Source organism: Coturnix japonica, chromosome 6 (assembly GCF_054131305.1).
Source record: "Coturnix japonica strain WE chromosome 6, WE-NBRP24, whole genome shotgun sequence".
NCBI classification, from domain to species: domain Eukaryota; kingdom Metazoa; phylum Chordata; class Aves; order Galliformes; family Phasianidae; genus Coturnix; species Coturnix japonica.
Window position 1 is genome coordinate 30597999 of NC_140668.1, and position 24891 is coordinate 30622889.

The window sequence follows — 24891 nt, forward strand, 5'->3', positions numbered from 1 at the left end:
TGACTCATGTTATTTAATTAATGGGTAATTCCTCATGCCAATATGCTGAGAAGGCTTGAACTTGACCTTTAGGATTAAAAAATTCACCATGTGAGAAAATTTGCTTTTTGCTAATCACATTTTTCCTCAACAGATTTTAAATACACACTTAAAATCTGTCGACAATGTGTTCAAGTACATACAATCCCTAACACTGCAAGTAAGCTGTTGTTGTCATCCATACCAACACTGATAACGGCATGAACAAAAAATACCTGGTGGCACACACATCAATGTTAGAATATACAAAACAGTATTTTCCCTGTCGTTGCTCCAGGTGATGATAAACGGCCCACCAGCAATGACTTTCTCCTCTCTGTCTTTTTTCAGTCATTCATTTGAAAATTACCACACAGGTATCATTTGTTGAGCAATGTTAAGTGTAGGAGCACGTGGAGACAAAGTCTGTATTTCATAATAACTCAGCAATATGGATTTTGGCCTTAAGGGTACATTCATTCAAACAAGAGAATAGCAGTAAAAAGCCCATGAGCAAAATCCTGCAAGCTTACAAAAGGAGATGTTCATTCAGGGGTGAACGCTTTATTTCAAGTTTAATAAATTTCATTTTCAAAGAATTGCCAACTCACACAAATTTGTCACTAATCTTGAAACTGGAGATCCTATTTTTCCTGCTCGCACAGCTAGGAGAAGACAAATGGTTCCTCACCATCAGTTAAAGTGGTTTGCTCTCAGCTTTTCCTCAGCTTCATCAGCTGCTTCCTGCCTGTTCTCAATGGAAGCTGTAAAACACGCTGTATCTATATTGCCTTGGCATAATAAAGGACAGTATACTTCTGTAGTTCATACTGTTTATCCACAGACATCTGATGCATCAGGAATGCTGAAAGCATCGTTAGGGAGCCACGTGACCATTCAGGAACCCTTACACACTCTCTGAAAGGCTGCCAGGGGAACTGCAAGTCCAAGTTCATCCAGTGCTTGGAACACAGCAAGGTCTGGTTCACACACTTTCTGATGAGACATCCCTATACCCAAAGAAAAGCCAAGATCGTTTCAGTCATACATGAACAGGCAGTTTGCTAGGGACACATCCTGTCCCTAAGAAGAGTATCTGACCTTGCTCAGGTACCAGTGCTGGAAAACAGACAAAGACCTGTGGGAGCACACATTTCTGGAAGTTGAGAACACAACAAGCTCTCTGTCAGGTTGCTAGGAGGTCCCTGCTCCATCTTGTGGCTGCCCTTCCCTGCTTGAACACACTTGATGCAATCTGCTAAACAAAAATCTAAACACAGAAGTCATTCATCTTTACCTACTGACCTGCTTGTTCATGTCAGCATTCCCAGTACTTCAGAGTCAAGGCCGATGACTATGAGCATCAGTGGCTGGTCAGAGATTCTTCATGGAAAGGGTGCTGCAAATATCAGCTGAGGGCCCAAACCTTGCATTTTCCCTTGAATCTGCCTGTTGTATGAAAAGATACAGTTCATGTTCCTTTGTACATATCACCACTGCATTCTTTTGAAGAACCATTTGAACAAAGAACGCAGAGGTATAAGTCCTCATCCACATGAGGGGCAGAAGGGAACAAGGGACCCATTTCTGTTTACCTTTACTCTGCATATGGAATTTGACTCTATCCAAATATTTTCCAGTTCTCAGGTACTTTGAAACAGAACATGACTACAATAGTTTGTATAGCTCCATTTTCCCTTTTTCCTCAAAATCTGACGAGCAAGGCAAACCAGGCATTCCTTGCTCCCGGCAAGAGGGACACAAGTGCACCTTGATACAAGTTAATATCTTTCCGCAGAAGAGATAACATTTTTTGGATGTGGTCCTCTTACCCACTGGAAGTGAAGAGGGGGAACCAATGAGATGAACTGCTAAATTAGAGAAGTCACATGATGAAGGAAGAATTGAAAGACTGAGTAAATCTTCCTCTGGTCAAGTCCTGACATCTGACAGAAACAGTTTGCTTTATTCAATGCTTCATGGTCACCCTTCCTGGACTAAAAGTTGCAGTTGTAGTACAACAAAACAAGGAAGATCAGGTCAGGATGGACAAGGTAGAATATAAATTTATGTTGCAGGACTGCTTCTTGCAGTGGGAGCACATTTATCAGCACTGGCATAGTCTGGCCTGCATGACCAGGGCAGTGCCTTTAGGGTATTCTCGTGGGAAAAAGTTCACAGGGAGAAAAAAATGGCAGCAAAGAAGGGGAGAAAGTTGTATGAAAAACAAAGGTCAGAGGGCTATAAAGGCTGAAAGAGAAAAAAATAGTATTTTATGGATGGTTAAAAAAACAGAGGTGTTTTATGATTATAGAGTTGGAGAATTGGGAATACCAATTAGGGGTGAGAACATAAGACAAAGGAACTCTGCTGAAAACAAAAATGAGATTGCACATGGAAACAGAGGCCACTCAGAAAAAAAAAGATAAACATGGGTGGAAATTTGGCAGTGTTGTAAGAGAAAGAGATAAAATGAAAAGCAAGAAATTACTATCTCTGAAGATGACAAGCAGATGATAGTACATCCTGACTTAGAGCCTATATTAGAAAGAGCAGAGATTCTTTCCAGGTCCACATTTCAATATGTTTTCAGCTTGACTTCCTAAGGCATTGTGCCTTAAACTATCCAAATCCTTTTCTTTCTCCCTAATCACTTTTGGATTCATTGCCCTATCTGACACAGCATAATTAGAAGTAATTATATCCCTGCAAGTTTCATAAAAATTAGCAGTATGGGGAAAGACCAATATAGAATCTCTGCTGTATGTAAAGGCAGATATAATGCTACCTTGCATTTAGCAGAAGACAGTTGGGAGGCAGCACATGTATTACTCCTGTCTGGTCACAGCATCGCTATCTCCTTCCTAGTCATGGTGTGGTTATCGAAGAACATAAAGGATGCTTTCCTGGGAAGCCACACTTCATTTATCCATGAATATATCTTGATGTTCTGTTTAAATCTGAATTCTTTAAAGAATGTTATGATTTGAGAGATCTACTTCAGATGCAAATAATAATGAGGTAAAGCTCTTTTGTTTGTCTGCTAGAATTCTAATCATTCTGACAGTATGGTTTTTAGCTTACTTTTGTAAACCAGAGATTATTCAAGAGAATTTACTATTGATATAAATAAATGAGAGTCAGACAATATAATCTCAATGATTTACATGTATCCAAAGTTTGATGGGGAAAAATTTACTAGTTGCCATAAAGGCTCAGTGTAACCATTTTACAATTCAAGATAAAATTACATTTTTCTAAAAAATTAACTATTTGATCAGCTACTTAACACAACCTGGGGAAAAAACACAACAACAAAACACATCAAATTCTTCAACATTATCAACTTCTGTCCCATCATATAAACAGTCTCAACAGTATTTAAAAATGATTCATAAAATCTCAGCAATCATAGAGAGGCAATCTTACCATTACAAAAAAGAGTATAATTAATTATACAAAAACATGAAAATACAGGAGGATGCATTTTTGCTGCTCAAAATACAGCAATTGCTGTTTCTACTGACAATGTGCATAGAGTTTGCAAAATATAGAAAGAAAAAAAAGATCAAGATCTCTACTATAAATAATCACGTTTACATTGGAATATAGTTAACACACTGTTTAACAAATACCTTTATTTTCTTACTAAAACAACATTTTATCCACACACAGATAAACGTAGGTCAAGTAGGATCTGAAATCAAGTTAAGAAATTTTCAAGCACTGTCTCTCAATATTTAGTAACACAGTCAATAAAAAAAGAAAGACGACTCTGCAGGAGGGCAACAAACCCAGACTTAACTATGACATGCTGTCTATCTCTCATGCTTAGACATACTGTGTTCTGACTTACTATAAGTAAAATGAACAGTATGGAATATGCATTGCAGATGGATCACTTGCTGAGCAAAGCTTTCTGGCATTCATATACAGAGGTAGGAGCCATTCACTATGGTTCAGATGTGAAAGAGAAAAAGAAGTGAAAAAAATATGCAAATTCTGATATCAACTAGCTTTTCTGGACAGCTCAGTTTTTAACAATGTCAATTAGTAATGCATTATAAGTGTGGAAGACAGTTATCCAAATTCACTGACATTTCCAAAGGAAGGGCTCATCAGTAATCAGTATTACAACACAAGGGCACACTGCTTGAGGATCTAGCTGGTTGGTGAACAGTTAAAGAAAAAACGAGAAGTTCAAATCAGAACTACCAGTAGATCTCAGCAGTTTAATAGATGATCTTCACAGGTAATGCTATCTTATTTGAAATACATCTCCACTGGTAGAGCAACAGCTTGAGCTTGATGGATATTCTTATTGCATTCTGAGGTGTGAAGAAAAGGCCTGAACTGTGCATATGCTATAGAAGACAGTTTTCCCTACTACTTCTGGTGGCTCATTGTAGCTGTTACTGCTTTGTTTACAACCTTTGCACTCCATGATGTCTCTTGAAATTACAGCATTTCCTTGTCTGGTTGCTTTCAAATAAAGTGGTGTTTCTGCTCTGAGGATATTCTGTAAAATGACATTTGACTCAGTTTTTCTATGACTCCCAATAGCGTTCATTTTACATAAGTAACTGTGCATCCAGCCACACAGCACAACCTAACACTCAAGCTGGTTCTTTTCCTCATCTTTTTATTGCTATACCCTCAGCTAATGCTTGGGTTGCTCTAACTGCTTTTACATCCTTCTGGAGAAGAGGCAAAGAATGGATATAATCCATTTTGCCCTGCCTTAGTTGTTTTGTATCTGAACGTAGGCAGGAATATGAATTAGTGAAAAATAATTTTCTCGATGAAACAAGCAGTTATTCATGAACATAAACATCTAGAGGGAAGGTCTGCTAATTAGTTTTTTTTTTTTTTCCACAGGTTGTAAAAAGTTATCTTTCACTTTAAAGTCAGAAAGAATCATGTAATCTGTAAGAAGGTCATTCGTGAGTGAGAGACTGTCCATTATACTGCAGGCAGGAGTGACTGACAGTACCTTTGGCATAAGGAATCTGAAAGCAACTTAAAAGCAGAGAGTATGAATGATAGCTTGACATGACCACAGCTCTACAAGGCAAATTTAATCTAAAATCCTCTAGAACATCTTTATTCTTCATTTTCAAGATTTTCCCTTATCAAATAGCATTTCTAAAATTAAAAAAAGAGGGAGAACAAAAAAACCTAACCAGGACAATTGCTTATCATTACATGAATCAGTTGTCAAGAGATCATCCCACTTAGATGGCATGACAAATGCATTTTAGAATGAAGAAATTCCAGCAGGAGCTGGAAAGGACAGCTTGTACATTTCTGATGTGCTTTCCAACACAAGCAAAGTGAGTCTTAACTCAACTGTTCAAGACACGCAGTATTATCAAAACCTAAGCATGATGATTTTAATTTTTTGGAACAAACAGATTTCCTTTTAGACCTGTTCTAAGTGCCCAGGATCTTGAGACAAATTGAATAGTCAGTCTACTTCAACATCCTATCCATGCCCTCTTAAAAGATACTCTGTAGGAATAGAGAATAATTGTTCCATCAGGAAGGTATTCATGGGAAAAATAATTTAATATACTAGTCTGAAATATATGCAAGGTATAGTATATAATGCAGATAGTTACTTTTTTCTCAAATAAACATATTTTAAACTTAATGTTAAAGTGTTCAGTCCTTCACTCTCGCTAAAGTCCTATGACCATACAGCTTCAAGAGAACTTGATATTTTCCATCAACATGACCTCGAATCTAGACTTGGTTATTTTACCATCAATATATTCCACACCAAATGATACAAAACCTCCTTTGCCTCCGAGCTCAGTATTTTTTCCCTGCTTCTTACATATTTTACATCTTTCCTCCTAACATTTAGGAGGTAAGCAAGAAGGAACCAGCTGCCTGGAATATAACTCAATATAGCTTTAGATTATAATAATTCAGTTGAACACACCCTTGTATATCTACTATACTGGCTGTTCTTATACTGCTTTACCATACAGCAATTAAAGAAGCGTTGGAAGTAGATTATCACATATTTATCTTAAATGGCCTACATACAATCAGGTCAGTTGCACCCATGAATTCCATGCCCACAGTAATATCAGTCCTTATATATCAGCTAAAATGCTCTTAGTCAATGTCTGAACAGATGGCACTGTGAGTATAGACTCTTCATGGCCAACATTTCAAGCATAGTGCCTTGCCACTAATAAGACACTGGCACAGCTTTAGAAGAACATGATGTTCTGTTGTATTTCAAAACAACATTTCCACTGGAAAAAAATACCAGTAAACAGATTTTGAGATGTCCAAAAAGAATATCAGCTAATCCAGAATATCCAGCAGCAGCAGTATTGGATATTTCTGTTGTCATACCCATATGGAATTTCACTATATTGTTTTGTCTTTTCAACTGGAGATAGAATTTCCTATTGAACTGGTGCTATAGCATTGAATACCCAGGTGTTCAGCTTTACTCTTTTGGCTTCAGACTTCTATTCTGACTTAACATTTCAGGAGCCTACAAATGGATTGATGTTGTTGTGGTTATGCTAACAACCCCTGACACTTCACTTTGGAATGTAATACTAAAAACAGCAGTTACCATTATTTTTCTTAGCTGACTGAAGAATGAGATATATTCCCAAGATTTTTTTGTGGGGTTGTTTTTTTTTTTGCTTTTTTTTTAATGCCAATTACAATTATTTTGCCATGTTAGACAGCATTTTAGAGCAGCATTCATCTGCCCAAATATAGATGAAGCTGTCTGTACCTAAGCTACTTGTGCAAGCTCCTTTTATAGTCAGTGGAGAGAAACAGGTACTTTTGGAGCACAATTGATCTTCTCTTAAGATTGACAGCTACACTGTAGACATCTAAAGTTGGATGAGATTAATAGTGTCCCCAACATTTACTAAATTATGCAATATTCTATATAAATAGAAGACAAAGTCTCTATCCTAAAGAGCTTTCATCTTCAGTCAATACATTTCCAGAACTGAGCATCTAAATTGCCTGTCTTTGTCAAGTGCTTCCCTTTGATGTTATTCCATAAGGTGCACTCTGGTTTTCCTGGACAGCACTCTTTAGAGAGCAGTACTTTCAGGACAGAGAACAAGAAGGATTCAGAAAAGAACTTCTTAGAATTGCTTTTACAGAATTGTGATAGGAAACTTCTTGGAAAGTCTGGGTTCATTTTTGTTTGTTTGTTTGTTAAGGAAGTAAGTTGTATTTTGTCAAATTTTGAAGTTGAGTTTGAAAACGAAGGTCTGCAAAGTAGAGTAAGGAGTAATGCTTGTCTGCAGCAGTCTATTCTTCCCTCATATGCTGATTTCTCTGGGAAACAGCAAAGCAAAGTAGTGGTTCCTGCTCTTTGCTGCTCAGTGACTGGCATGCCTGTTCACAAGCACAGAGAGGCATGGGAACTAGAAACATTACTTGTGCAATTTTCCAATCCATGAACAGTGCACTGAAGAGGTCAGAATCACTGCAAAACACAGGCTTGATGATAAACTAAAGGTGAATATTATCACTACTCTTTCTTTTGCATATAAAATTAAAATTAAAGGAATAGGCACAATATGTCTTTTCTAAAGCAACGGACTTCTTTTTGAAGAGGACAAAAATTACATCCATACTTACACAGAGCTCAGTTAAAACACAGGAAAACATTTTTCTCGCTTGCTTTGCTGTAACGAAATGAAAAGCAAGTTCTGGGTAACTGTAGTAATCCAATATGTTTAACAGTTTGTTTAGAGATAAAATTATATTTTATATATTACTATAATAGTAGATTGAGATATTAGGATGAAGCAAAAACTGAACTTTGAAGTACAGCTAAATTAAGTATGGATCTGTGATATATATGTATCTTAGATTGTAGCTGAAGTAAAGTAAGCAATGTCCGTATTTCTAGGCAGTGCCTGAATGACTACAGCAATTACAAGTAAGATCACTAAGAGGCGAGAGGTGAAACTCATAGCGTTTCTTTGTAAGATTAGAGACAGCCATCTCTCTCCAGGTTCTGTAGCTCAGTTTTAAGAAAAATTAAATCTAAAGTTTTGCCTGCCCAATCTTAAGTGATCAGGTAAATTGAAAATCACTGGCCCAGAAAAAAAATTCACAGCAGTATGAAATATCCTGATAAGGTTTGTAATAGCCACTTCCCATCACAAAATGAGGCAGCATTCGAAATAACACCAGACACAAGCTGCCCTTCAAAAACTTTGCTCTCATAGAAATGACTTTAGGAGATTTTAAACAAATTTTGATTATTCAAAAAATTAAAACTTTGCACTCTATAACTTTGCCGAACACAAAGAGCATTGGTGAAATATATGTTACCACACAAAAGCTTCTCTTTCTGATAGGCTTCTGATCCAGAATGGCAGCTTCCAGATGAGTTACCTACAGCACAGTGAAGTCTGTTCCTACAGATAGAGAAATAACTTTGATCAGATGCACACCAGGTTTGACAAATCAGTTCAGGACATACCTTATTTGATGAGCTGGACCCTAGAAGAAGTTGAAAGTAAATTATCCTATTGAATACAACGTACCACAGCTAAAACACTCAATCTGATAAAGTAGCCATGGTAACAATGGCAGAAAAACAAGTATTTATATTTCTCAGGTAAAACAGAGCAAAGCTCTGTTTTTTTAAAAAAGAATTTTTCCTACCTCATATACCCTGTCACTGGATAACTAGTCTAAATAGAACATTCTTCTTCAATACATATAATTTCTTCAGTGCATATTTAACTATTCAAATTTAGCTAACATACTATTTTTGCTAAAATATAAAGCAAAACAAGATCTCAGTCACAGCCACAAAATCTTTTTTAATGTATTCCTTGTGCTACTTCTGAATATTAATAAAAATTAATAATTAATTTTGCCTTTGGCATTGCAAGATATACTAGTTTTAATTAGTGTACTGTACTCCTATACAATTAAAAAATAATTGATGTCCACACTTATTGGCGGTCTCTGTGATCTCTTTTCCTGTTGTTGTCAACAAATGCCTCAAAAAACAAGTTCAAGAATGTTTTGCTGTCCACTTGATTTACACACCAAAAGTAACAGACAAATCTTTTATGATGAAACAGAACAGTTTTCTGTTTAAATTATACACAAGTATATTAACTAGAAAGAGAAAATTAAAAGCTGATGGCTCAAAGAAATAATGGAAAGACTATCAAAATGTTTAGTCTCCTAACAAATTTGCCTGGAACATATCAGTGGGTGACAGAGTATTTCAGCTTAAAAGTAGTGGCCATCTTGTATTTGTTATGTCAATCCTACCTAGCATTTAATTCTGATGTCCCTCTTGATCAGTTCCAGTTATTTAAATTCAGCATATCGTGTTACTGTTTTCCTACATCGTATTAATTGTATCATGAACTACTTGATTATATAACACTAAAGTCGCTCTGATTCTGGAAAAAAAAAATGAGTCTAAGAATTAAAGTATAAATCCCCACAGGAGGAAACAAAACCACTTCCCTTCAATGTATTTGCATCAGAAATTTTCAATAAATAGTTTTCTTTATTACAGCCACTAAAACAAAAATACTGAATTCCAGAGCATAAATTCTCCAGCAGTTATGAAAGACACACACAAAAAAATAATTTAAAAAAATCATATGATAAATAACAACTCAGACAAAGTACTCCTTCTTCAACCCAGAAGTTCCTGCTTGTAGCTTGAATCTAGGTCAGAAAACCCAGAAGAGACATTCCGAAGCATGACAAAAAGCTAACTACAAATTGCTGAGCTTATTTTTTTCACTATCGTAGTACTACACACACCTCAGAGATTGTCATAGGACAAGGGTTAGATAAACTAATAGAATAAACAGAAGAACAGAAAGGAATTAGACATCAGTGGAATAAAAATGCACATTTTTTATTTCATCATCTAATCCGCATGCTTATAGAGTCATGAACATGAAAAATCAGCAAATCAGATATTTATGCAATTAATGCAGCTATCATGATTAATGATCTCAGTGGTCATTTTAACTAAAACTGGATAGTAAATCAAGTAACCTATTTAAATACATATCACCGAAGAACTGAGATCATTACAAAGTACATTCATATTTCTGAGGATTTTTCAAAGTTATTGCTCAACAACTTTTCTGGCACTAAGCACAGAAGTCAATGGCTTGCCTCAATTAAAGTAGATTCAGCTGGCTTCCTTTTATGCTTCAGACCAGAGGTAAGTCAGCCAGGAAAATCATTCTACAACTTCAGTTGCACTTTCAGAAGCAGACAGGCAGCCTATAGCTCCTGCCACTGTAACGAAGGCACATACAGCTAACGTGGTAATGGAACAGTTGTACTAGATTACTGCAGAGGTCTTTTCCAACCTTTATGACTCTAAGCATTGGATGATTCCTTCTAAAAGCAGTACATATGCAAATACATATGTAAGACTGTAGTAGAAAGGGCAGGGTCAGTGTGAGTGGAGAATTAGTGGGAATGACTGGGTGTGGAAGCACTAAAGAAGCAAACATCAGGAAAGAGTCTCTCATGAAGGGCTCATATTAATCTGCCAGGGGTGGAAGGCCATCCAGACTTATGCTGCTCCACAAGGCATCTTGTTTTGGAGACAAGGGACAGTGATGATCCCTGTCAACTCACAAAGGTGGGACAGGATGGGAACACTCAGCTCCAGAAGGTCTCATAAATGCCTGTCCATGACAGGAACAGTGAGTTGCCACATTGAGAAACATAAGCTTTAAGAGGCAGTTTTGCTACAAGAAGCTGCCATGCAAGGCAAGCTGCCCTTGCCCTTGGGTCCAGAAAAACCCCTGGAATCCTCTCAGCCCACACCACACTGCAGGGTTCCTGCTCTGGCTGTGTCCTGCCATTTCCAGCACTCCCCTCAAGCCTCCTGTCCTTGACAAGGACACCACTGGATCTTGCTCCCCTTCCCACCTCTCCCTGACAGATCCTTTCCAAAAATGCAGGTGCTTCAGAAATATTTTTCTCTCACACAAGTCGAGAAGCTCATCACTGCTTGCTCTTTTTTTCCTCTACATCTTTAAAGCAGCCATAATGATAACAAATCCTCAAATTCACCACCCTCTCCATGCTTCTCACAGCATACACCCTCACCTTCTGCACATGACATCCAACAGATACATTCTGTAGGAGAGCTTTGACCTAATCACAGCCCTACATTCAAAGTTTTGGGATCCTCCTATGACGAGATGAACCTCCAAATCTTCCAACCAGAAACGACTAAGTAAACCCCCTGCAAAATGCTCCACTGCTGCAAAAATTACTTCATCAGTTTCACTATGTGGATTTGAGCTAAAACAGAGCAAGTAAGGTTTGCTTACAAACCTTAGAGCTCTGTAGTTAAATGGGCAGGGTCTGGAGTCTCAATGTGCATTTTATTAATTCTGGCACCCCTGCTGACCTTAGTTACAACCAGAGGTCACTGCAGAACAAATTTATCAGGCAGCACTTCAATGCCATGAGAGGAAGCAAGGCCTTTTTAAAAGATTCCTTGCACAAGAAATTTCAACTGACTAGAACATGTTATAGGAAGAGGGACAAGAATCACTAGTTCATGTACAACCAGGTATCCAATAGCTGAAACCTCACTTTATCTGTCAACAATGTGGTAGTTCATAGACACACTAATTCCACTCAAAAATTTTTGTAGTATAAGCAGACTTTTGAAACTTTTTCACCAATTTTAAATTTCACTCTTTACAGGCACTATTTGTATTGCAGTGAACTGGTTCCAATTGGGTCAGATCAGAACAATGACCCAATAGCTAAATGAGCACTGACAATACATTTCCCTTTTAACTTTCCTCATTACCCTCAGCTCAGGATAGACAAAGCAATAAATGAAACCCCAAGACAACTACTGTAGGTCTCGCTAATCCAGCCAGGGCCCCAGAGACCGACAGGTAAGAATTCTGACTGTAAAGCCCTTCTCTTCTCAACCCTTCCACAAAGGCAGTCCTGAACAGGATGCTTTTCCCATTTTATTTACATGAATTTTCATGACATGTCAAGCACCACATTCATAGCAATCACTGACAGATAAGTTTCTAAGGGGCTACAGAAGAAACCATTTTCCATCAACTGTTCTCCTATATGCCAGGATAAAATATATCTCGTGGCCTAAATCTCTTCCCACTTTTATCCTGCCAAAAAGTGCAGGGTTTGTTTTCCAAATGAGGCTTGAATGAAATTCCATTAGCTATTCTTGAACTGTGGCAGAATAACAATTCCAGCATTAAAAAAGGTACCTAACCACAGGTGATTGAATATGCCCCAAAACTGAGTTGTTTTTTGGAAACATTACATTGGAATAAACTTCAGCATAATGGCAAAGTTACCTGGTTTGTACAATTTTTACTGAATCAGGACCATTTGCAACTGTACAGTATGTCGGGGAAGTGGAAGAAAATTTTCAGGGTGGCTGGGATGCTTTAAGCATAGATGTTGTCTTTGTGGATGGACTAATACACCCATTAGCTCACACAGATTACACTCTATTTAATGGAAAGCTATCAGAACTCAGAAGTTGTTCCAGAATTAGTCATCACTTTCACACACATCATAGTGTGCCTTTTCAGTATAAGTGCAGATGTAAAAACTAAAATTATTCAAACTAAATTAAGTGTAAAACAACATTATTTTATCTGTTATATTTTTTTGATGTTACATAGTGGTTTTTTGTGCTGTTGTTGTTGTCACTGTTGTTTTGAACACTTTATCAATGCAAGCACTGAGGAGTGAGAAATTTTATATTAATTAGGTGTAGATAATGAATGTAAATAGAGTATATATGTTTTCACCCAGGCATGGTAAGAATTACATCACTTTTCTTCTAACCGTTGAACACACAGCAAATTTTTTATATGCTAGTACACTGAGCGTAACCTTTGAACAACTGAGAAAAAATTAGGAATTTTAGCCAGGCCATAGTAAATCAAAACCTTGTTGGTGTTCATACTTGATCCTTCCAAAGGTATATTCAGCATCCCTATCCTCACAAACCAAAGAAGATCAAAGCTCATGATTTCCTTTATGACTTACCTTAATGCTTCACAGTTGTTTGTTTTTTTGCTGCAGAAACCATGCTGGGAGCAGGGAAAGAAAGAAAGCAGCAGTCTGAGCTTCTGGAATAACCACTATAGATGATTCTAGGAAGAACAGAGAATACATAGGTAAGCTATCCTGCTTCCCAAATTCTGCTATGATCCCCTGTTCTCATAGCTTGGAAAGAAAACTGGATTTTCTCCAAGGCTAGACAGGTGGCAGGGAAATATTTTTTGGTTAATTACCTCAGAATGCTGGGAAAGGTGTGCTGCTACCTCATGGCTGCCTTGCGCTACCTCACACTGGTAATTAAGCTGATCAGTACTGGTACATCTAGCCACCAATCAAAGCTGGATATAAGGGATATTTTGAGGAGACAAAGCATTAAACAGCATTGAATTAAGAGTTTGGGTAATCAAGATGGCACATGTTCTACTTGAAAAATAAGGCCAACCCTTCCAAAAGAGGGACAGCTGGCATGCTGAAAGTCAATCTTAACAACAAGGAATGTGTTTCTTGCTTTAAGAGTCACAGTTGGGGCCTCCCATGCAGGCTTGTAGCTAATGAGTTGATAATGTCTCCTTCAGAAGAAGGGAAAAAGGCCACTACTCAAATTCTCCTTGATTCTTCTTCATTTGGGATTTTGGCAAATCAAAGTTGGCTGTAATATTTATATAATGACCAGTCTTCCCAATGGTGGACTTGGTGACAAGTATGTTCAATCTAGTCTTAAATTAAACAGAGCTCTATAAGTAAAAAATTGGAGACTGTAAGTAAGTGTGTTTATAGCATTGCAAATATCTTACTTCACCTGAATACTGGACTAACCCTTCTTATTGTGACATTCCTAAACACTTCCAAATTTAGACACTATTATTTTTAATGCATCATTTTCTGTAGGGAATACAGGAGCAAAGTCAATTTTGTATCATTAACAACAGAAAAGAGAGATTTTCTGCTATCAGCACTGCCAGAGAAAATGCAGCCTCATGTATTTCTACAAAGAATAGTATGAGATACACTCTGTATTTCTTCAAGAAAATAATGTGCTACGTTGCCAAGTCCACAAAAATGTAAAAACAAGAACAAAGATGAAAAGTTAGTGAATCTTCTAATATTTTCCAAGGTAGGATCATTTTGCTCAAGCACAAGTACGTGCCTGACACTTAATGTTTAATTTACCTGCAATTTGCTGCAAGTATTTATGGAAGCATGTATATGCATGCAAGTAGCCAATTTAGAGTCCAGGATTTGCAGTGGACTTGTTACATATTTTCAGACATTTTTTCTATAGTCTCTATCCATAACATGAATTAATTACTTCACCAAATTAGGCACACAATTAAGCATGTGTGTTTTTTTATAAAACTATTCCTTAACTTCACTTAATCTGAGTAGCCTGGCTTTATGGATAATTTACTATGCAAGATATATCTAGAAACAGGCTGCTTCAGCATACTGGGCCCAAAACTTTAACTGCAGAAGACCTTAAGAGTAGTAATCAGTATTAATTGTAATATTCATGGGAATTTTAAAAACATAAATCAAATTAATAGATTGCACAATTTATAAACTAGTACTCCCAACAAACTTTATTCCAGATAAATAATTGCTTACACTGCTCTTTAAAGACACATTCCTGCCAAGTCTGAGTTAGACTCAGACCTAAAAATAAGTAACTTTAGAATTTGCTGAATTTAGATATTTTTTAAAATGCTACAAAATAATGTAAGTGTTAAGATGGCATGCTGATATCGGAGTCCAATTCTGACATGCAAAGGTGATATAGCTTGAAATGCTATTAGACTGATCTTCTAAAAGAAACGAACAATACAATCAAATACATTATGTGAGGTCATTAAGACTATTAAAGTCATTCATCAAACAGAAAACAGATCTTTTGATTTTCAGGGAAATACTGAGACTCCAAACATCCCTCTGCAATCCCTTTCATCATTTCAGTAATTTTCAACATGAGTACGTTCTCATTCGAGTCCGCTGTCTGCTCCTCCTCCTCCTCCCCCACTTCTCCTCTAATAGTGTTCAGAGAGAACTTCAAGATGTGGGCTAATGGAGCTGGCATGGGTTGGAGTTTAATATTGCATGTGCTTAACTTTTTGTGCAACTGACCAACATGACATGTCTAACTGTATAAATGGAAGTTTTATGGTGATAAGATCAGTAGTTACTGAGATACTTATGTGACATGCTGACAGATATAAAACTACAAAGCTTGCTTTTATGCCTTACATCCTCTAGAAAAAAAAATAAATACTAAGATGATGGGTCACTTTGAAGAGAATTTATTATCTAAATTACCTAATACCTGGCTAAGTTGTAATATGCAAGATGAAGTCTCAAAAATGCTATTAAGACTATGAACTTTAATTTCAGAGGATCTCGGCATTCTCTGCCAAATGGGGCACAGTACAGCCAGTTTGCTTGTCTCACTCTCTCTCTAGATCATGGTGCTGTCATCCAACCAAAAAGGAGAATGATGACAAAAAACAGAAAAGGCACAAGATAATCTCTCTCCCATTTTTACACTCTGTATAGGTTTAGGTCTCTCAAGAAGATTCTCATCACTGCTGGGTGGAGGAGTAAGATTATCTCCTGAGAGAAGGTCAAGATTAAAGAAAATACATTATTCTTGTGTGTGTATATGCACATAAGTGTACACACATATATAAATATAATCTCTAGATGAGATGATGGAGTCCCTTATACATTTTGATCTGGGAAAACCAGCCCCAGAAATTCTTTCAGAAGATGCCGATGTTTCCTGCTGCTAGAAAGCAGCTCTCCCCCAGGCTGTGTCCACTGCTGGAGCTAAAAGCCTGATCCACCTCCTTCTCTATCTGATGTGAATGTTAGTTCACATAGTGAGAAGGTGGGCAGCTGCAGCAGTCAGCATGAGGAACAGCCTGGTGGCAGCAAAGAGGGGAGAAAAAGAAAGACAAATATTAAAACAAGTACTCATTATTGTTTCTGCTTTTTTAAGTGAGGGAAATTTGTAGGCAAACATAAGATCAGAAGGAAAAGAAAACTTTGCTTCAGGAGAATCAACCAGCAGGCAAAAAAATTCTGACCCAGAAAATAGCGTAATGCAGAAGACAAAGGAATAAGCAGATCAGGGGAAATTGGAAATTAAGTGGGTTGCTCCAAAAGTAACACCTCATATTTATTTCCGTGGGAACCACAACTGATCCAAAGAGCACAATAACACTATTTGATAAAGCAAATTCTCAACTACTAAATACAGTTTTTCAACATAATCACCACCATTAGCTCTGCATTTTCATTAGCATGCCATGCTCATAAAAGTCTGCACTGGTGGAGGTGACACACTGTTGCTGTCACCACTGCTGAACCACAATACCCACCACTTCACTACACTGACATTGAACTGTTTGGTCTCCTTAAGCATTCAACAAGCTTAAGTGAATGACAGTGAGTTCCATTTTTTTCCACATAGAGGAATTCTAGGCACCTTTCCTTCATCCACACTCTAGTATCAGGTGCCATTGTGACAGACTGCCCCCCTGCTGGATCTGTGGCACTGCAACAAAATTTAATAGAAGACTGACAAGAAGATTCAGCCTCTGCTGCCATACTATGAACAATCTCTTACATCATAGGCTAACATAAAAAATAGGAGGCATTACTTTTGGAACAAAAAGGAATTTTTGTGAGATGTTTTAGACCTTGTTTGAAAATTAACAGTGTCCAATGGCAAATCCTCATCAATCTCAAAACACTTTACAAGAGAAATCAGAGGCCTTTTTAATGCTGCACTGAGTTCTCAGGCACTATCATTTTAAGTTTATTTTGGATGGTGTTAGAGAGACCTTGCTAGTTGTGCCAACTGACCGTGATGATTAATATAATAACTAAGATTCCTACCAATTCCTCATGTGTCAAGTCAGTGAGAAGGAATATGTCAGCTCCTTTGTTTTCAGCTAATGGGTCCACCCTGGTCTGTTTGCTCGGATATTGCTGGCTCACATATGCACAATCACCTAATGACTAGATAGAACAGAAAGAGTCAAATTTAGTAGTTGCAAGGCAGCTTCATATTTTAATCAAGCAAAAATACTAAATATGTCATTCAGAATTTGTTGGGTCTTAAAGATCCAATCACCAATCAAACTACAAAATCTGGTGGCTGAGTTTACCTCTAAAAAAAAATAGCCATTTTTAACTGAAGTCCAATCTCACAATACAAAGTCACAGAAAAAATGCACTGCTGTCATTGGAGATAGGTTGGTGTAAAGACGAGCAGAATCAGACGAGTAGCACTGACTATATGACACACTCTACATAAATGCTGTGGGTTAAATTGATGTACTGAATAAGAAAACAGACTGATATACTGAATAAAAAATAGCAAAACATGCGAACAACAAATCCCCAACCAAACAGAAACCATTTTCCGTTTTTCTCTCCTATCCATCACCTTTGCTGCTCATTTCACAGTGACAGTCCTGCTGCTTTAAAACAGTTTTGCAGTTTTGCAAGACAACAGTCTGTTACAGTATACGTAAATGTGATCTTGTTTTGGGGACATTAAGGATGCATGTGACAAAAGAGTAGCAGCATATCAGACACGAATTAAAATCCGCTACTGTATTTTAGTTCATTGATCGACTGTAGGCTTCTCAGCATTATCTAATTTAAATAAAACTTCAATTTGTAGCAATACTATAAATAGAAGGCAATATTGATCAGAGTGCCACCAGCCTGCTGAACTTTTGTTATCACTGAAGCCTGACCAGTTAATGTTGAATGGTACAATTTATTACTCTGCAAAGTACAATACAACACAATAGCACTTAGATTTATAAACAAAGATATGCTGAACTACTGAAAGCAAGTTTAGTCAGCGCAGAATAAGAAGAGTGTTCTATTTACAGGTGCTTTGCAGCACTATTTCCCTACCTGGGGCAATATTTCATTACCTCGCTGATACAAACACCTGTTAACACTGTTGAAGACCAAAGAATCTGATTTCTTTTAGACTCTTTTAAACCCTAGCAAAACATCTGATGTCCATCAGCAAACAGATGTGAAGAGAAAAATAAGTAAATAAATAAAAGCATATTTAGGGTTAAATTCCATGTATGAGAGCTGCTCTCAGGCAGAAAGCAATAAGCAGTAATACATTATCTAAACAAAATATCTTTCATTACCAGAGTTCTTCTACTCCCGAAGGTGAATTGGTTACGGAAAATTGCTGGTGTGTCTTAAGGCAAGCTCCATGTCCCTGCATTAATCACCCAGGAGGGCAGTGATGCTGCTTCTCACAAGCTATGTGCAAATCTTTAGCTGAACGTGCAGAATATAAGGCTCGCAATGGTCTCCTCCCAGAGATGGCCTTCAAGAGAAAAAAAATGCATCGTGGCAAAAAGGAACCTGGGTTTTGCTTCAGACTAGAGGAAGAACTAGACAAGGGCCTCTGTTCTCAAGCAAGGTCTCTTTACCTACCTAGTCATTACAGGACAGATCTATTCCTTGATCAGCACCTTCTTTTCTTTTACCAACAACTCAGCTCTTCAGCTACTAAACAGAGCAGGAAAGCCACATGCACCGATGCCCCTCTTATTTGAACTAGAAAGCAATAATGTAAATAAAGTGATGTTAGTAGGCAATTTCTGGGAGACATTTCTTTCTGCAGAGCTCAATGGCCATTAGGCTTCAGCCAAAATAAAGGTCACCAGACAGTAGGTCCCTTCTTCTCTTTAACAGGGAATATAATTTTAATCCAATGCTTTCAGAGTAGGAAATTACTTTCTTTTTTTAAATTGTGAACTGTAACTAAAACACTGTTGTTGTACAAACAATTATGGTTAGACTTCTTTTGTGGGTTTTTTTTTGTTTTCTTTTTTTAAATCTTGCTTAATGAAAACAAAACCTTAGTATCAAATGATTTCTTAAATTAAATTTCAATTTGAATAATCCTTTAACTAAAAATATATATATAACTATGAATTTCCAAAGCTCACAATCCTTATTTTCATAATTCTCCCAGCCAAGGAACATACATAATAATATTTTTTATCTTTGCAAATCACTATAACAGTACAAAGTGTGATTCTTTACATAAACTGTTGCAAACATACCAGGAATAAATCCAATTCAAGCTTAAATAAAATCATAATTAATATTAACTAAGTAAAATATAAAATGACTCAAGCTGTTGCAGGAAAATTTACAAGCAGAAAAGAGGATATATTCACAGAGTTTTTTGTTCAATAAAAAGTATTCACACCATCCAAATCAAAAGTTTGGCTTTTACATCCCCTTTTTACTTTTGCAGCTGTCAAGTTCTGGTCTGAATATCACATTTGTTGACATCTTCTGCCAAAGTCTTGTTTAGTTTATGGATCCACAACTGGACAGAGGGAAAAAGGGAGGCTTGAGACAGGCTGAAAGATAGACGCAAGGAGAGTTGAATAAAGCCAGATCAGGTGAAGAGGAAATGAGATCTGGAAAAAATCAAAAGGCAGGAGGCCTAGGAAAGGACAAGAGCACATATGGGAGAGGATTTGCAGATTGAAGGACATAATAAGGGAGAATGGCAGCTAAGAGACAATGAAATCAGCTAGCAGATGAAAGGAAAAAGGAAAGGACAAGGAAAAAAGAAAAGACAAGGAACGAAAAATAAAGCTCAAAAGTGCTAGAAATAGTGCAGGAGATATTTAACAGAGAACCAGACAGAGAAAGAGGGGAAGAAAGATACATAATGGAAAATTAAAGGTTTCATTATGAAAAGAAGCCCTTACATGATTCCACTTCAGGATTCCACATCAGGAAGCCATATTTCTTTTCTTTTTTTCTTTTTCTTTTTTTTCCTTCTCTCCAAGACAGCCCAATATTTGGAATCATTTCAATGCAAGGGCAAAGCTGGTTAGAAAAAGAATGTATTGCTGAAATGCCTGTACACTTTTAATGCTAATGCTAATGATATCCATATTAACCAGATCCTTCAGAGTTGTCCTCTCAACTTCTCTGTATATAAACAGAAAAGAATTCCATAAGGCAAATAAACACCTCTTGCCATCTGCTGAGAAGCAGTGCTAAGAGTCTGTAAGAGTTCTTTTAATGAAAATCTTTTCAGAGGTTCATGATACGTAACATGATCCATCCATGTTGCAGTTTTGCAGTCCTTATTAGAATAGACACGTAAGACTTGTGGTAGATTCTTTGCCTCCCAAGATCTACACAGGAATTACTGAACGCTGGTAGACAATGCATATTAATTTCTATAACATTTATTTAAAAACAAAAAACAAACAAACAACAAACAAACAAAAAACAAAACAAAACAAAAAAACCAAACATCAGACCACAACCATGCATTGGCCACTGTATTTGTATTTTGGTGTAAAAGCTCACAAATTTCATGTCCTTAGTGGCTGCAGCAGCTATTCTGGATTTTTTTCTTTATTTTTTTAAATATAAATGCAGTATATACATAGAAATACTCACTGACATGGACAAAGAATCTATAAACTTATAGAAAACGTTACTGCCTCTTTTCACTGGGGAAATTTTAACCTCAAATTTCTTGCTGTTGACTAAAGGAAGATGGATAATCTCTGAAAATAAATTCAGTTTCAATATTAATGGCATCGATAATTCAATTTGTTCACAGAATTTAAGGTACATCAAAGAGCTTGAACCTGTAAACATGAATAAAACTAAGTATTCTCACTTATGCTAGCAATGCCACTGAGTCCAATTTACAACACGGTGATAGGATTGTCTTTAACACATTTCAAGTTATTAACAGCTCATTCACCTGAACTTTGTGATTTATAGGAGCCAAGGATGGGGTTATCTCAAGTTTACAATATTCTGAAAATAACAGAATAGCCCATAGCATTTTTCAACTGATACAATTTGGGAAGAAAAAACTTTCTTTTAATAGTTCTCACAAAAGAGTTTGTTTAAATAAATAACACACAAAAGAGCCACAGTTTAGCTCATGAAAATTAGCAAAGGCCGCTATACCCAGGGAAGTGAGAATAACACATCTAAAGATTTTTCATAGTGAAATAACCTCAGATTTACCTGTCCCAAGGATCTGAAAGATCTGCTCTACACCATGAGAAATGCTCACAAGAAAACATAGTGCCTCTGTATCCAATACGTATAAAACAGAGTTGTCTTCCTTTGTACTTCCCTAGTAAAAAATAGAAGTAGCAATAAGTAAAAATTCATTCTAAGAGCTTATTACCATTTGAGAAAGGAAGTGGCCTACAACAGCATAAACTCACATCTGCTGGGACTTCTATGGGTACAGCTGAACCATCCACAGTAATAATAACCACATTACTAAGTGATGTCACCAGTATGCAGTGTCTGAACTGTCTGGGCATGAGACATCTAGTAGTGGAGAACCACCTCTCATAAATAAAATCAGCCAAGAATATATAAAAAACAAAGAAATGGATGAATATTTAGGTAGTGTTATATCTGCTTGATACATTAACATAAGTAAAAACATCCACTGAACATGTGCCAAACTGATCAGTTCCTGTCTTTATTTGGGTTCTTTGGGGTTTTGGGGGGATTGTGATTTTGGAGGTATTTTTAATGTACATTTGTTTTTAAAGTAAAACCCCAGTTCATTCTTGGCATATCATCATCATTATTATTATTATTTGCTAGTCACATGTTAGGACCCCCTGCAAAAGAGATGTTTTTAATTGAAAGGCTGACAATCCCTTAAGTGTAGTGCTGTGAATGATGGCATCTTGATCATAGTTGGAGAAAACACTCAGCATGATATAAGCTACTGAACTAAGTTGTAAAATGACAAGGACTGAGTGAACAGTTTTTAATACAGATAATATTGTTCATGTAGTCCATAAATATAGAATTAAATGTTGACCTCTATCTCCCATGTCAAAAGTCAAAGTCAGTGTCAGCACATATTGTTTTTATTTGTTTCAAGAGAAAAATAGATCAACAACATTAACCTCACAATGAACAGAGAATTGAATGAATTAAAAAGCAGTACCCCATAAATCCCTTTCCTTTTATTGGCACAGTGATAAAAATGCCTAGGGCTTAGAGGAAAAGGGTAGTCTCAGACACTAGTCTGAGATGCTCTACATACACAGAGCTGTACATCACAAGCTAAAGCAGAGGATATTAAGATTTGTACAGTCTCATATAATACACAATATCCATCAAATCGTGTCATAGCATCCTGCAAAACAGGCCACGTCAGATATCCCTAAAACAAGGAGGGCAACACAAGGTTTAAGGGCAACGCTTTAAAGCAACATTATCTCCCACCTACCTTTTGAAGATGCACTTCATAAAACAGATTAAAGATGCACAAAAGGATTTCACTCAATACTCCCCATGCTTGCGGTATCCAACTAATTCAAGACACCACCTGGAAAAGATTCCATTGTGTTTAGAGAGTTACTAGCTTCATTGTTTGGGTTTCTCTTCAAATCAGTAGCTCATTGTAATAGAACTGAGAGATTTGACATTTTCCCCCTGTTTAAAAAGTAATTTTTTCCAAAACACCTCACAATAATAAAGGCCTCGATTTCACAATGCAACAGCAAATTTGACAGTTAACTAAAATGAGCAGTTTCCATTGCAAATTCAGTTTAATTGCAATTTTTAGTGCTGCATAATTAAACTGAAAATGTTCTGAAAAATTCACACAGTCAAAACTAGGACAGAAACAAAAAAGCATTTCCACACTGATTTAGGATTTTCTAATCAGATCCTAGAGAAACAGCCAAAAAGTAACATTTAAAAACAAATCAGTTAAGTGCAAGAGGAGGAATGGCATCATCTGAAAAATTCAGCTCGTAGTTTCTGTTTACTTTTTCTTATCCTCCTGCAGCTTGTAGGATATACAGAAATTCTCTTGGTTTAATGCTCCAATGATTATCTGCTGGCAATATTGCATCATGTGAAAAACATTTTACAGCATTTGCACTGTGCACTGAACTCACAAAAGCAACTAACTGCAACGTTTGTCAAATCTGGAGCATGTTCTCTGGCAGCTGACTGGAACCAAACACTGCTTTTGTTCTTGAAACGGATCGGCTGACTTTGAGTTTCATCGATATAGCATAAGCTTGGAGGGTAATCTTGACTCACGCATACTGCTGAAGGGTGGTATGCTGAAGTTAATCTATATCTTAGAAAATGCCAGTGAGAAAAGCCTTCTCATGCTGAACGTTCACAGGGCTTGAAAGATTTTACAGCTGGCTATAAAGAGCAACTTTTCTGCTCCACATGTATTCATGCAGCTTCTGGGCAGAACCAGTCACGGTGCTTTTCATAGCTGGGTGATCAGAAGGCTTCTCTGTAACTTCTAGTAAAGAAGCAAAGACATCTATTTTATTATACTAAAGGGTTATTGGTGTGTAGGGCAACACTGAACAGCTGTGTGGATCAAGTCACTTCAGGTCTTGCTGAACTCGTAAATGCGAAGTTACAGTCTCAAGTAAACAAACATAGCCGAGGCTGGGTAGATTCTTTCGAAGGCACACAGTTGGTAAAGTTAACTTCAATCTCAGTTTGGAAAAGAACTGCTTCTGATTGGAGGAATACTGCCGACTGCACAGAAAAACAGGGTGATGGGTTTGTTAGAACATTACGACACTAACAGGATGCTGTGGACAAGCTTCAGCTTGCAACATAGAAAAATACTGGAAGATATGAACAGGAAATACAAACTGATGGGCATTGCTGATACTCACTGATAAAAAACATTGTTTATTTCTAAGTAACAGTGTCCCAACTCAAAATTAATTACAATTTAGTAAACTCAGCTATCAGTCTTGTGACACGCATTTCCTGTTTGTCATCCTCTCCCAGATATTTGAAAGCTTTCTACTATCAGTCATGTAGAAAGGAAAGAATTCTTCCTCCAAAAATCACCCAAGAAGTTTGGCACCAAAAGTAGTGTGTAAGTCTGCAGAGATATAGTACCTGGGATAAATTAGTCAGCTCGAGTCCCAGTGTAGATGGTATTATATGTTATAGATTGAATATCTGGATGTTAGCATGTTCAGCATGTCTGTGGTTTTCAGCAACATGTCTTATTCAGTTTTGAAATACCTGCATACCTATCAGACAGTCTGGCATTAAACTCACATAGCCATTTTTATAACAAAATATCAATATTAAGTAACAATCCTGAAAAAAATTAAAGGTATATTCAGCTTATGCAATGATTTTTTCTCAGAAACATTGTTCACGTAATCATTATTTTCATCATTTAAAATACTGCATTAATATATTATTATTATTGTTATTCATTACTATATTCAATATTTTTAAAATATTGAATATAGTAATATTATATAAAAATATATATTTTTTCATTATCACAACACTACTGAAACTCAGAGAACTTCAGCTATTTGAAATTTTCATTTGAATTCTAGAACCTCATACATATTTAGCGTGCTGATTCCATTTACAGAGAAGCAAATTTGCAGATGAGTACTGAAATCACCTTTAGTTAAAATTCTCCGATACAAGCAAGACTTAGCTTCTACTTCCAACACTGAAGACAACATTCATAAGTTTTTACTTCTCATTACAAACAATCCACTCCTACCTAGGGTTCAGATTCCATGCATTCAGCCTTACTACAGATAGATACCAAATTTCTCTTCTAGGGATTTCTATCAAACAGCTGTCACTGGTAACAAAAAAACACCATTGCAAAATGCATTCAACAAGTTGGATGTAAAAAGTACTAAAACCTGCAACACTGGCTGCAAAATAAATACTGAGAAGTATTTCTTGATGTTT

The 24891-nt window shown here is 36.7% G+C and overlaps 1 protein-coding gene across 5 annotated transcripts in view; it reads right to left on the reverse strand.

Moving 5' to 3' along the window:
* Positions 1-24891, reverse strand: part of TSHZ3 (teashirt zinc finger homeobox 3) — a 214436-nt gene that overhangs the window by 166344 nt on the left and 23201 nt on the right. For 4 of the 5 annotated variants that reach the window (XR_014947527.1, XR_014947528.1, XR_014947529.1 and 1 more), the window contains exons 9-19: positions 24695-24778; positions 23076-23685; positions 22400-22498; positions 21163-21274; positions 19872-19992; positions 18574-18696; positions 18279-18463; positions 13087-13193; positions 8359-8444; positions 7657-7703; positions 1324-1467 (exon numbers count right to left, since the gene is read on the reverse strand). The gene's annotated coding sequence lies outside the window, so the exon portion shown is untranslated. Of the gene's footprint in view, positions 1-709; positions 1029-1323; positions 1468-7656; positions 7704-8358; positions 8445-13086; positions 13194-18278; positions 18464-18573; positions 18697-19871; positions 19993-21162; positions 21275-22399; positions 22499-23075; positions 23686-24694; positions 24779-24891 lie in introns of all 5 variants that reach the window. The other variant, XR_014947530.1, reaches the window with a different exon arrangement.